This window comes from Mesoplodon bidens (assembly GCF_964165515.1).
Source record: "Mesoplodon bidens genome assembly, chromosome: 5".
Lineage (NCBI taxonomy): Eukaryota > Metazoa > Chordata > Mammalia > Artiodactyla > Ziphiidae > Mesoplodon > Mesoplodon bidens.
The window spans coordinates 16,012,489-16,024,835 of record NC_138161.1 but is presented as its reverse complement, the minus strand read 5'-3'; the positions used below and the strand labels follow the sequence as shown (position 1 = coordinate 16,024,835).

The 12,347-nt window shown below is 34.9% G+C and overlaps 1 protein-coding gene across 12 annotated transcripts in view; it reads right to left on the bottom strand.

Moving 5' to 3' along the window:
- GRIK1 (glutamate ionotropic receptor kainate type subunit 1) overlaps positions 1 to 12,347 on the bottom strand; it is a gene marked incomplete at both ends in the record, with an annotated part of 439,442 nt that overhangs the window by 79,735 nt on the left and 347,360 nt on the right. The window lies entirely within an intron of this gene.

The window sequence follows — 12,347 nt, the reverse complement described above, 5'->3', positions numbered from 1 at the left end:
AGATAAAGGAGCAAAGTAAAAACCCATCAGACCAAATAAATGAACAGGAAATAGGCAGTCTACTGGAAAAAGAATTCAGAGTAATGATAGTAAAAATGACCCAAAATCTTGGAAATAGAATGGAGAAAACAAGAAAAGTTTAACAAGGACCTAAAAGAACTAAAGAGCAAACAATGATGAACAACAGAATAAATGAAATTAAAAATTCTCTAGAAGGAGTCAATAGCAGAATAACTGAGGCAGAAGAACAGATAAGTGACCTGGAAGATAAAGTAGTGAAAATAACTACCACAGGGCAGAATAAAGAAAATGGGATGAAAAGAATTGAAGAGAGTCTCAGAGACTTCTGGGACAACATTAAATGCACCAACATTAGAATTATAGGGGTACAGGAAGAAGAAAGAAAAAGAAAGGGACTGAGAAAATATTTGAAGAGATTATAGTTGAAAACTTCCTTAATATGGGAAAGGAAATAGTCACTGAAGCCCAGGAAGCACAGAGAGTCCCATAGAGGATAAAGCCAAGGAGAAACATGCCAAGACACATTAATCAAACTTTCAAAAATTAAATACAAAGGAAACATATTAAAAGCAGAAGGGAAAAGCAACAACAACAACAACAACAACAACAAAAAGCAACAAATAACATACAAGGTAATCCCCGTAAGGTTAACAGCTGATCTTTCGGCAGAAACTCTGAAAGCCAGAAGGGAGTGGAAGGACATGTTTAAAGTGATGAAAGGAAAAAGCCTAAAACCAAGATTACTCTACTCAGCAAGAATCGCATTCAGATTCGATGGAGAAATTAAAACTTTTACAGACAAGCAAAAGCTAACGGAATTCAGCACCAACAAACCAGCCTTCCAACAAATGTTAAAGGAACTTCTCTAGGCAGGAAATACAAGGGAAGGAAAAAACCTACAATAACAAACCCAAAACAATTAAACAATTAAAATGAGAATAGGAACATACATATAGATAATTACTTTAAATGTAAATGGTTTAAATGCTTCAACCAAAAGACATAGACTGGATGAATGGATACAAAAACAAGACCCGCATATACGCTGTCTACAGGAAACCCACTTCTGACCTAGGGACACATACAGAGTGAAAGTGAGGGGATGGAAAAAGATGTTCCATGCAAATGGATATCAAAAGAAAGCTGAAGTAGCAATTCTCATATCAGACAAAATAGCCTTTAAAATAAAGACTATTACAAGAGACAAAGAAGGACACTACATAATGATCAAGGGATCAACCCAAGAAGAAGATAAAACAATTGTTAATATTTATGCACCCAAAATAGAAGCGCCTCAATACATAAGGCAAATGTTAACAGCCATAAAAGGGTAAATTGAGAGCAACACAATAATAGTAGGGGACTTTAATGCCCTACATTAACCAATGGAGAGATCATCCAAAATGAAAATAAATAAGGAAACACAGCTTTAAATGACACATTAAACAGGATGGACTTAATTGATATTTATAGGACATTTCATCCAAAAATAACAGAATATATTTTCTTCTCAAGTGCTCATGGAACATTCTCCAGGACAGATCATATCTTGGGTCACAAATCAAGCCTTGGAAAATTTAAGTAAATTGAAATCATATCAAGTATCTTTTCCAACCACAATGCTATGAGACTACATATAAATTATAGGAAAAATAAACTGTAAAAAATACAAACACATGGAGGATAAACAGTACATCAATTAAGAATCAAGAGATCACTGAAGAAATCAAAGAGGAAATCAAAAAATACCTAGAAACAAATGACAATGAAAACATGACGACCCCAAAACTATGGGATGAAGCAAAAGCAGTATAAGAGGGAAGTTTATAGCAATACAATCCTACCTGAAGAAACAAGAAACATCTCAAATAAACAACATATCTTTATACATAAAGCAATTAGAGAAAGAAGAACAAAAAACCCCCAAAGTTAGCAAAAGGAAAGAAATATAAATATCAGATCAGAAATGAATGAAAAAGAAATGGAGGAAATTATACCATATCAATAAAACTAAAAGTTGGTTCTTTGATGCGATAAACAAAATTGATAAACCATTAGCCAGACTCATCAAGAAAAAAAGGGGGAAGACTCAAATTAATAGAATGAGAAATGAAAAAGGAGAAGTAACAACTGGCACTGAAGAAATACAAAGGAACATGAGAGATTACTACAAAAAATTTTATGCCAATAAAATGGACAGCCTCGAAGAAATGAACAAATTCTTAGAAAAGCATGACCTTTGGAGACTGAACCAGGAAGAAATAGAAAACTTGGACACACCAAAAACAAGCACTGAAATTGAAACTGCAATTAAAAATCTTCCAACAAGTAAAAGCCCAAGACCAGATGGCTTCACAGGCGAACTCTATTAAACAATTAAAGAAGAGCTAACTCCTATCCTTCTCAAACAGTTCCAAAATATAGCAGAGGGAGGAACACTCCCAAACTCATTCTATGAGGCTGTCATCACCCTGATACCAAAACCAGACAACAATGTCACAAAAAAATAAAACTACAGGCTAATATCACTGATAAACATAGATGCAAAAATCCTCAACTGAATACTAGCAAACAGAATCCAACAGTACATTAAAAGATCATACACCATGATCAAGTGTGGTTTATCCCAGGAATGCAAGGATTCTTTAATATATGAAAATCAATCAATGTGACATGCTGTATTAACAAATTGAAGGAGAAAAACCATATGATCATCTCAATAGATGTAGAAAACAACATTGACAAAACTCAACACCCATTTATGATAAAAATCCTGTAGAAAGTATGCATGGAGGGAACTTACTGCAACATAATAAAGGCCATATATGACAAACCCATTGCCAATATCATTCTCAATGGTGAAAAACTGAAAACATTTCCACTAAGATCAGAAACAAGACAAGGTTGCCTTCTTTCACCACTATTATTTAACATTGTTTTGGAAGTTTTAGCCACAACAATCAGAGAAGAAAAAGAAAGAAAGGGAATCCAAATCAGAAAAGAAGAAGTAAAGCTGTCACTGTTTGCAGATGACATGTCACTATATAGACAGAATCCTAAAGATGCTACCAGAAAACTACTACAGTTAATCAATGAATTTGGTAAAGTAGCAGGATACAAAATTAATGCATAGAAATCTCTTGCATTCCTGTACATTAATGTTGGAAAATCTGAAAGGGAAATTAAGGAAACACTCCCATTTACCATTGCAACAAAAAGAATAAGACCTCCTAAGACCTCTATGCAGAAAACTATAAGACAGTGATGAAAGAAATTAAAGATGATACAAATAGATGGAGAGATATACCATGTTCTTGGATTGGAAGAATCAACATTGTGAGAATGACTCTACTACCCAAAGCAATCTACAGATTCAATGCAATCCCTATCAAACTTCCAATGGCCTTTTTCACAGAACTAGACCAAAAATTCCACAATTTATATGGAAACACAAGAGACCTGAATAGCCAAATCAATCTTGAGAAAGAAAAATATAGCTGGACGAATCAAACCCCCTGATTTCACACCCTACTACAAAGCTACAGTAATCAAGAGATTATGGAACTGGCACAAAACCAGAAATATAGATCAATGGAACAGGATAGAATGCTCAGAAATAAACCCCCACACATATGGTCACCTTACCTTTGATAAAGGGGGCAAGTATATACAATGGAGAAAAGTCAGCCTCTTAAATAAGTGGTTTTGGGAAAACTGGACAGCTACATGTAAAAGAATGAAATTAGAACACTCCCTAACACCATACACAAAAATAAACTCAAAATGGATTAAAGACCTAAATGGAAGGCCAGAAACTATCAAACTCTTAGAGGAAAACATAAGCAGAACACTCTATGACATAAATCACAGCAAGATCCTTTTTGACCCTGCTCCTAGAGAAATGGAAATAAAAACAAAAATAAATAAATGGGACCTAATGAAACTTAAAAACATTTGCACAGCAAAGGAAACCATAAACAAGACCAAAAGACAACCCTCAGAATGTGAGAAAATATTTGCAAATGAAGCAACTGACAAAGGATTAATTCCAAAATTTATGAGCAGCTCATGCAGCTCATTATAAAAAAAACAAACAACCCAATCCAAAAATTAGCAGAAGACCTAAATAGACATTTCTCCAAAGAAGGTAAACAGTTTGTCAACAAACATGAAAGAATGCTCAACATCACTAATCATTAGAGAAATGTAAATCAAAAATATAATGTGGTATCACCTCACACTGGGCAGAATGGTCATCATAAAAATATCTACAAAGAGTAAGTGCTGGAGAGGGTGTGGAGAAAAAGGAACCTTCTTGCACTCTTGGTGGGAGTGTAAATTGATACAGCCACTATGGAGAACAGTACAGAGGTACCTTAAAAACAAAAAATAGAAATACCATATGACCCAGCAAACCATAATTCCAAAAGAGTCATGTACCACAATGTTCACTGCAGCTCTATTTACAATAACCAGGACACTGAAGCAACCTAAGTGTCCATTGACAGATGAATGGATAAAGAAGATGTGGCACATTTATACAATGGTATATTATTCAGCCATAAAAATAAAGGAAATTATGTTATTTGTATTGAGGTCGATGGACTTAGAGTCTGTAATACAGATTGAAGTCAGTCAGAAAGATAAAAACAAATATCATATGCTAACACATATATATGAATTGTATATAAAAAAAAAGGTTCTGAAGAACCTAGGGGCAGGACAGGGATAAAGAGGCAGACATAGGAAATGGACTATAGGACAAGGGGAGGGGGAAGTGTAAGTTGAGATGAAGTGAGAGAGTGGCATTGGCATATATACACTACCAAATGTAAAATAGGTAGTGGAAAGCAGCCACATAGCACAGGGAAATCAACACAGTGCTTAGTGACCACCTAGAGGGGTGGGATAGGGAAGTTGGGAGGGAGATGCAAGAGGGAGGAGATATGGGGATATATGTATATGTATAGCTGATTCACTTTGTTTAAAGCAGAAACTAAGACACCAGTATAAAGCAATTGCACTCCAATAAATAAGTTTAAAAAAAAAGAACTGCCATATCAAAACCTCATGGGAAAGGCAAACCAAAAAATTACAATTGATATACACACAAAAAGAAAAGCTACCCAAATACAGCACTAAAGATGGTCATCAAACCACAAGAGAAGAGAACAAAAGAGGATGGGAAGAAGAATGATCTACAAAAACAAACCCAAAACAATTAAGAAAATGACAATATGAACATACATATTGATAATTATCTTAAATGTAAATGGTTTAATTGCTCCAACCAAGTGACATAGACTGGCTGAATGGATACAAAAAAAGGACCCATATATATGATGTCTACAAGAAACCCACTTCAGATGTAGAGACACAAACAGACTGAATGTGAAGGTATGGAAAAAAATTCCATTCAAATGGAAATCAAAAAAAAAAAAAAAAGCCTGGAGTAGAAATCATCATATCAGAAAAAAATAGACTTTAAAATAAAGATAGTTACAGGAGACAAGGAAGGACACTACATAATGATCACAGGATCAATCCATGAAGATATAACAATTGTAAATATATATGCACTCAACATAGGAGCACCTCAATATTTAAGGCAACTGCTAACAGCCGTAAAAGGGGAAATCTAAACACAATAATAATTGGAGACTTTAACACCCCACTAACACTTATGGAGAGATCATCTAGACAAAATATCAATAAGGAAACACAAGCCTTAAATGACACATTAGACCAGACAGACTTAACTGATATTTATAGCACATTTCATTGGAAAGCAACAGACTACACTTTCTTCTCAAGTGCTCACGGAACCTTCTCCAGGATACATCACACTTGGGACACAAATCAAGCCTCAGTACATTTATGAAAATTTAAATCATATCAAGAATCTTTTCTGACCACAATGTTATGAGATTAAAAATCAATTATAGGAAAAAAAGTTAAGAAAAACAAAAACAAATGGAGGCTAAACAATAAGTTACTAAACAACAAATGGTTCACTGAAAAGAATCAAAGAGGAAATCAAAAAATACCTAGAGGCAAGTGACAATGAAAACACAAGGATCCAAAACCTATGTGATGCAGCAAAAGTGGTTCTAAGAAGGAAGTTTATAGAAATACAATCTTACCTCAGGAAATAAGGAAAGTCTCAAACATACAACTTAACATTATACCTAAAGCAACTAGAGAAAGAAGAACAAACAAAACCCAAAGTTAATAGAAAGAAAGAAATCATAAGGATCAGAGCAGAAATAAATGAAATAGAGATGGAGAAAAAAATAGCAAGGAAGAATGAAACTAAAAGCTGTTTTTTTGAGAAGATAAACAAAATTGATAAACCTTTTTAGACTCATCAAGAAAAAAGGGAGATGACTCAAATAAATAAAATTAGAAATGAAAAAAGAGCAGTCACAACTGACACCACAGAAATACAAAGGATCATAAGAGACTACTACAAACAATTACATGCCAATAAAATGGATGAGCTAGAAGAAATGAACAAATACTTACAAAGGTATAACCTTCAAGGGCTGAACCAGGAAGAAATAGAAAATACGAACATACCAATCACAAGTACTGAAATTGAAAATGTGATTTAAAAACTTCCAACAAACAAAAGTGCAGGCTTCACAGGCATATTCTATCAAATATTTAGAGAAGTGTTAACACCTATCCTTCTGAAACTCTTCCAAAAATTGCAGAGTCAGGAAAAATCCCAAGCTTATTCTATGAGGCCAACATCACCCTGATACAAAACCAGACAAAGATACCAGAAAAAAGAAAATTACAGGCCAATATCACTGATGAACATAGATGCATAAATCCTCAACAAAGTGCTAGCAAACTGAATCCAACAACATATTAAAAGGATCATACACCATGATCAAGTGGAACTTATCCCAGGGATGCCAGGATTCTTCAATACCTGCCAATCAATCAATGTGATACACCACTTTAACAAACTGAAGAATAAAAAACACATGATCATCTCAATGGATGCAGAAATAGCTTTTTACAAAATTCAATACCAATTTATGATAAAAACTGTCTAGAAAGTGGACATAGAGAGAACCTACCTCAACATAATAGAGGCCATTTACAACAAACCCTTTGTAAACATTATTCTCAATGGTGAAAAACTGAATTTCCTCTAAGATCAGGAAAAAGACAAGGATGTCCACTCTTGCCACTTTTATTCAACATAGTTTTGTAAGTCCTAGTCATATCAATCAGAGAAGGAAAAGAAATAAAAGGAATACAAATTGGAAAAGAAGTAAAACTGTTACTGTTTGCAGATGACATGATACTATATACAGAAAATCCTAAAGATGCTACCAGAAAACTACTAGAGCTCATCATGAATTTGGTAAAGTTGCAGAATACAAAATTAATGCATAGAAATCTCCTGCACTCCTATACACTAACAACAAAAGATCAGAAAAAGAAATTAAGGAAACAATCCCATTTACCATCACATCAAAAAGAATAAAATACCTAGGAATAAATCTATGTAAGTATGCAAAAACCTGTACTTAGAAAACTATAAGGTACTGATGAAAGAAATCAAAGAGGACACTGATGGAGACTTATACCATGTTCTTGGATTGGAAGAATCAATATTGTCAAAATGACTGTATTACCCAAGGCAATCTATAGATTCACTGCAATCCCTATCAAATTACCAATGACATTTTTCACAGAACTAGAATAAAAAAATCTTAAAATTTGTATGGAGACACAAAAGACTTTAAATAGCCAAAGCCATCTTGAGAAAGAAAAACGAAGCAGGAGGCATAAGGCTCCCTGACTTCAGACTCCACTACAAAGCAACAGTTATCAAAACAGTATGGTATTGGTACAAAAACATAAATATAGATCAATGGAACAGGATAGAAGGTTCAGAGATAAACCCATGCACCTATGGTCACCTAATCTATGGCAAAGGAAGCCAGAATATGCGGTGGAAAAAAGACAGTCTCTTCAATAAGTGGTGCTGGGAAAACTGGACAGCTACATGTAAAAGAATGAAATTAGAACACTGCCTAACACCATACACAAAAATAAATTCAAAATGGATTAAAGACCTAAATTTAAGACCGGATACTATAAAACTCTCAGAGGAAAACATAGGCAGAACACTCTATGACATAAATTGCAGCAAGATCTTTTTTTTGATCCATCTCCTAGAATAATGAAAATAACAGCAAAAATACACAAATGGGACCTAATTAAACTTAAAAGCTTTTGTATAACAAAGGAAACTATAAACAAGAAGAAAAGACAAACATCAGAATGAGAGAAAATATTTGCAAATGAAGCAAGTGACAAATTTCCAAAATATACAAACAGCTCATGTATCTCAATATCAAAAAAACAAACGACCCAATCAAAAAATGGGTGGAAAACCTAAATAGACATTTCTCCAGAGAAGACATATAAATGGCCAACAAAGACATGAAAATATGCTCAACATTACTAATTATTAGAGAAATGCAAATCAAAACTACAATGTGGTATCACTTCTTGCCAGTCAAAATGGTCATCATCAAAAAATCTACAAACATCAATTGCTAGAGAGGGTGTGGATAAAAGGGAACCCTCTTACTCTGTTGATGGGAATGTAAATTGGTACAGCCATTATGGAGAACCGTTTGGAGATTCCTTAAAAAATGAAAAATAGAGCTACCATATAATCTAGCAATCCCTTCCTGGGCATATTTTTGTAGAAAACCATAATTTGAAAAGATACAAGCACCCCAATGTTCACTGCAGCACTATTTACAATAGCCGGGACATGGAAGCAACTTGAATGTCCATCAACAGAGAAGTGGATAAAGAAGATGTGATACATATATACAATGGAATATTACTCAGCCATAAAAAAAGAATGAAATAGTGCCATTTGCAGCAAAATGGATGGACTTTGAGATTGTCATACTGAGTTAAGAAAGTCAGACAAAGACCAATATCATATGATATCACTTATATGTGGAATCTAAAAGAAAGATACAAATGAACTTATTTACAAAAAAGAAATAGAGTCACAGATGTAGAAAACAAACTTATGGTTACTAGGGGGGAAAGTGGGGGGATGGATACATTGGGAGATTGGGATTGACATTTATGCACTATTATATATAAAATAGATGAATAATAAGGACCTACTGTGTAACCCAGGGAACTGTATTTAACACAGTTAATGATGATGACTTACATGGGGAAAGAATCTAAAAAAGAGTGTATATATGTATATGCATAATTAATTCACTTTGCTGTACACCTGATACTAACACGACATTGTAAATCAAGTATACTCCAATATTTAAATTTTTAAATAAAAATTTAAAAAGAAACCAAGAGAAGAAAAAAAAATGTTTCTGTAAAAAAAAAAAGAAAAGTTAGCATTGCTCTATAATTTTTAAAATGAAGGAGATATAAAACTATGTATGTGATTTCATTGAATTAAGATTCTGACAAAATTATTTTATCAGTAGTAATTGTGCTTTGTGATGTATCACTTTAAACATAATTTCCAAGTGCCTTGTTAAATTTAAGATGTTGAGCTTATGTTAAATCAAGTTAATTGATGGATAATTCTAGAAATCTGGATAGTTTCTAATAAGAGGTAATACTGACATCTAGTCACCAGGTATGTGAGTGTGCACATATATATACATGTAACTCTTTATATATCATTATTTTATATGTTATAAAAAAGCTGTAACTTTGGGTCATGCTAATGAACATGTTTATGTTTACCATTTTGAAAAAGGTGTTTAAAAGATGTATGTGGCCCTAGGGTGTTGTATTATGCATGCTCATGTATATAAGGTAATGGAGTATACTTTTGTTTACAAGGTAAAGAGAAAATATATACCAAATTATGAAAAAGTATAGTGAACAGAAAAACATCAGTGTGTATAATATAGTAGGTTTGAGGGAACTGAATTTTGTTTGCATTGAAGTATATAGTATCTGCACATAATGAGTCTGGATAAAAGCAAAGAAATGTGTCAAAAATTTGGCAAACTTTGCTCAGTTTTGATGGGTTTATTAATGACAGATATTTTATTTTATTTTATTATTTATTTTTGGTCATGTGTGCAGCTTGCAGGATCTCAGTTCTCTGACCAGGGATTGAACCCAGGCCCTGTCAGTGAAAAATGCTGCATCCCAACCACTGGACTGCCAGGGAATTCCCAATATACATATTTTAATTTTATGAATACTTTTATGTCAAATGCTAAATGAATATTAAACTAGAGTTTTGTTTTCTTTATTTTCAAATGACAATTGGTCTTGGAGTACTTAGTCTGCTCTTAAAAAGAAGAGGTAAAAGTTTATAATTTACCTTCTATGTTATCTGATCAGATAGTCTTTTGTTCCCATCATGAACAAGTAGTTTCTGCTTTATCCTCATGTTTGTCTGAAGACTTTGCTATAAGCTATAGACTGATAACTGGGCCTTTTTCAAAGATTATCTGTCTCAGAACCTCATGGAAAAATGGTACTAAGGCAGGAGATAGATGGGCCCTCAGGTCAAATGGTTTGTGTTCATTCTCTGTGGACTGATACTCTGAGACGGGCATAACAGGACAATTGGGAGAGGAGGCTGGGTCCTGCCCAGATAGAAGATAAGAGACCACGTATTCTTCATTCTCGATTTCAGGAGACCTCCCCAACTACACATGTGCAGGAAGGCTCCCTGGAGGTCAAAAGAGGAGTGATGCTAAGTGGCTAAGTCTACCCATAGGCCTCTTCACTAGAATCCATCTTGGCTGAGAGACGTGCACGCACACCTGGGAAAATCCTGAGATACACCAAATATGGATTCTGAACCAAGCAAATCAAAATGATTGGTCAAAGGAAACATGGAAGAAACGCCCCATAAATGTGATTCAAACTGCCACAAGGGCGTGACTCTCTCTCTGAGCCCGCCCGTGTGTCTATCCATACGTCCTGTACTCTTTCTTTCCCCTTAATAAATACTTTGTTTCACTACTTTCCATCTTTGTGGAATTCTTTTTCTGCAAAGCCATAGGGCCAGGGACCTGGCACTGACCCCTGGTCTAGTGGCTAGGGTTTGGTGTTCTCACGGCCGAGACCCGACCTCAATGACTGGCCGGGAACTGAAACCCTGCTTCAAGCAGCTGCAGCCCAAGGCCACCCTAGATCAGTATCTGATACTCTTACTGTTGGTACTTTAAGAAATCGAGTCACTGGTATAGACTTTGGAGCTTACAGTGATATCACTTAGACAACTGTGAATGTAGCACAGCACTGAATCAGGACTTTCAGGGCTCTTTTTAGTAGGTCTGGAGTAGAAGGCCTTAGGAATGCAGAATGCTGACCCAACATCTGGATGTACACGACTTAAGTAGGATTAAATGAATAGTGGGAGGAAATCTAATTGAGATTATTGGGTTTTGAGTATTGCTGATATGTAAATGTTCTATTAAGGAAGTGAAGGTATCCTTTATTGTTAACCCTCAATGTAGACTCCTGTAAATGACACATTCTTTATATGGTAATTTATTTTCCCTGACTCCTCAAAATTCAGTAACAACACACTAGTTTTTATGGCAATGTGGTTATTTGCATAAGATCAACAAACACTTGTCTTCTGTTTTCACCAGGACACAGTTGGACAAATTGGTTGTGTCAATAAGGTTATGCCAAGATTGCCACATCTGAGAATAAATCTCATTTAATCAGGTATAGCAAACCCACCACTAAGAAACAAGTGTTGTTCCTCATATTTAGAACCAAGATCTAGAAAGCCCTCTTAGGAAACTTGTCTGTTATTTGTTCTATGGTCTCTATTAATCTCATGAGGAAGGTCATTTACTGGCAGGATAGGAAACCTACCAGAGGTTGGGCCCCTCAAAGAGAGAGAAATTCACCAAAATGTGTAGGTAGTATAAGAATACCGTGCAGATGAGTTCTTGTGTTTAGTTTCTTACGTTTATTTGGTAGGGTGAATAATGGTTCCCTAACTGCAAGTGTGCACGTCCTAATCCCCAGAACCTAGAATGTAGCAAAACGGACTTGTTGATGTGATCAAGTTAAGTATCTTAAAATGGGGAGATCATATTGCTTTATCTGGGTGGGCCCAATATAATCACAAGGGTCTTTATAAGAGAGATCCAGGAGAAGTCAGACAGACAGAAGGAGAGGGAGAGAGCAAAAGAGATTGAAAGATGCTCACTGCCAGCTTTGAAGATGGAGGAAAGGGTCCACAAACCAAGGATTACAGGAGGCCTCCCAAAGCTGGAAAAGGCAAGCGTACTGATTTTCCCTGAGCGCTTCCA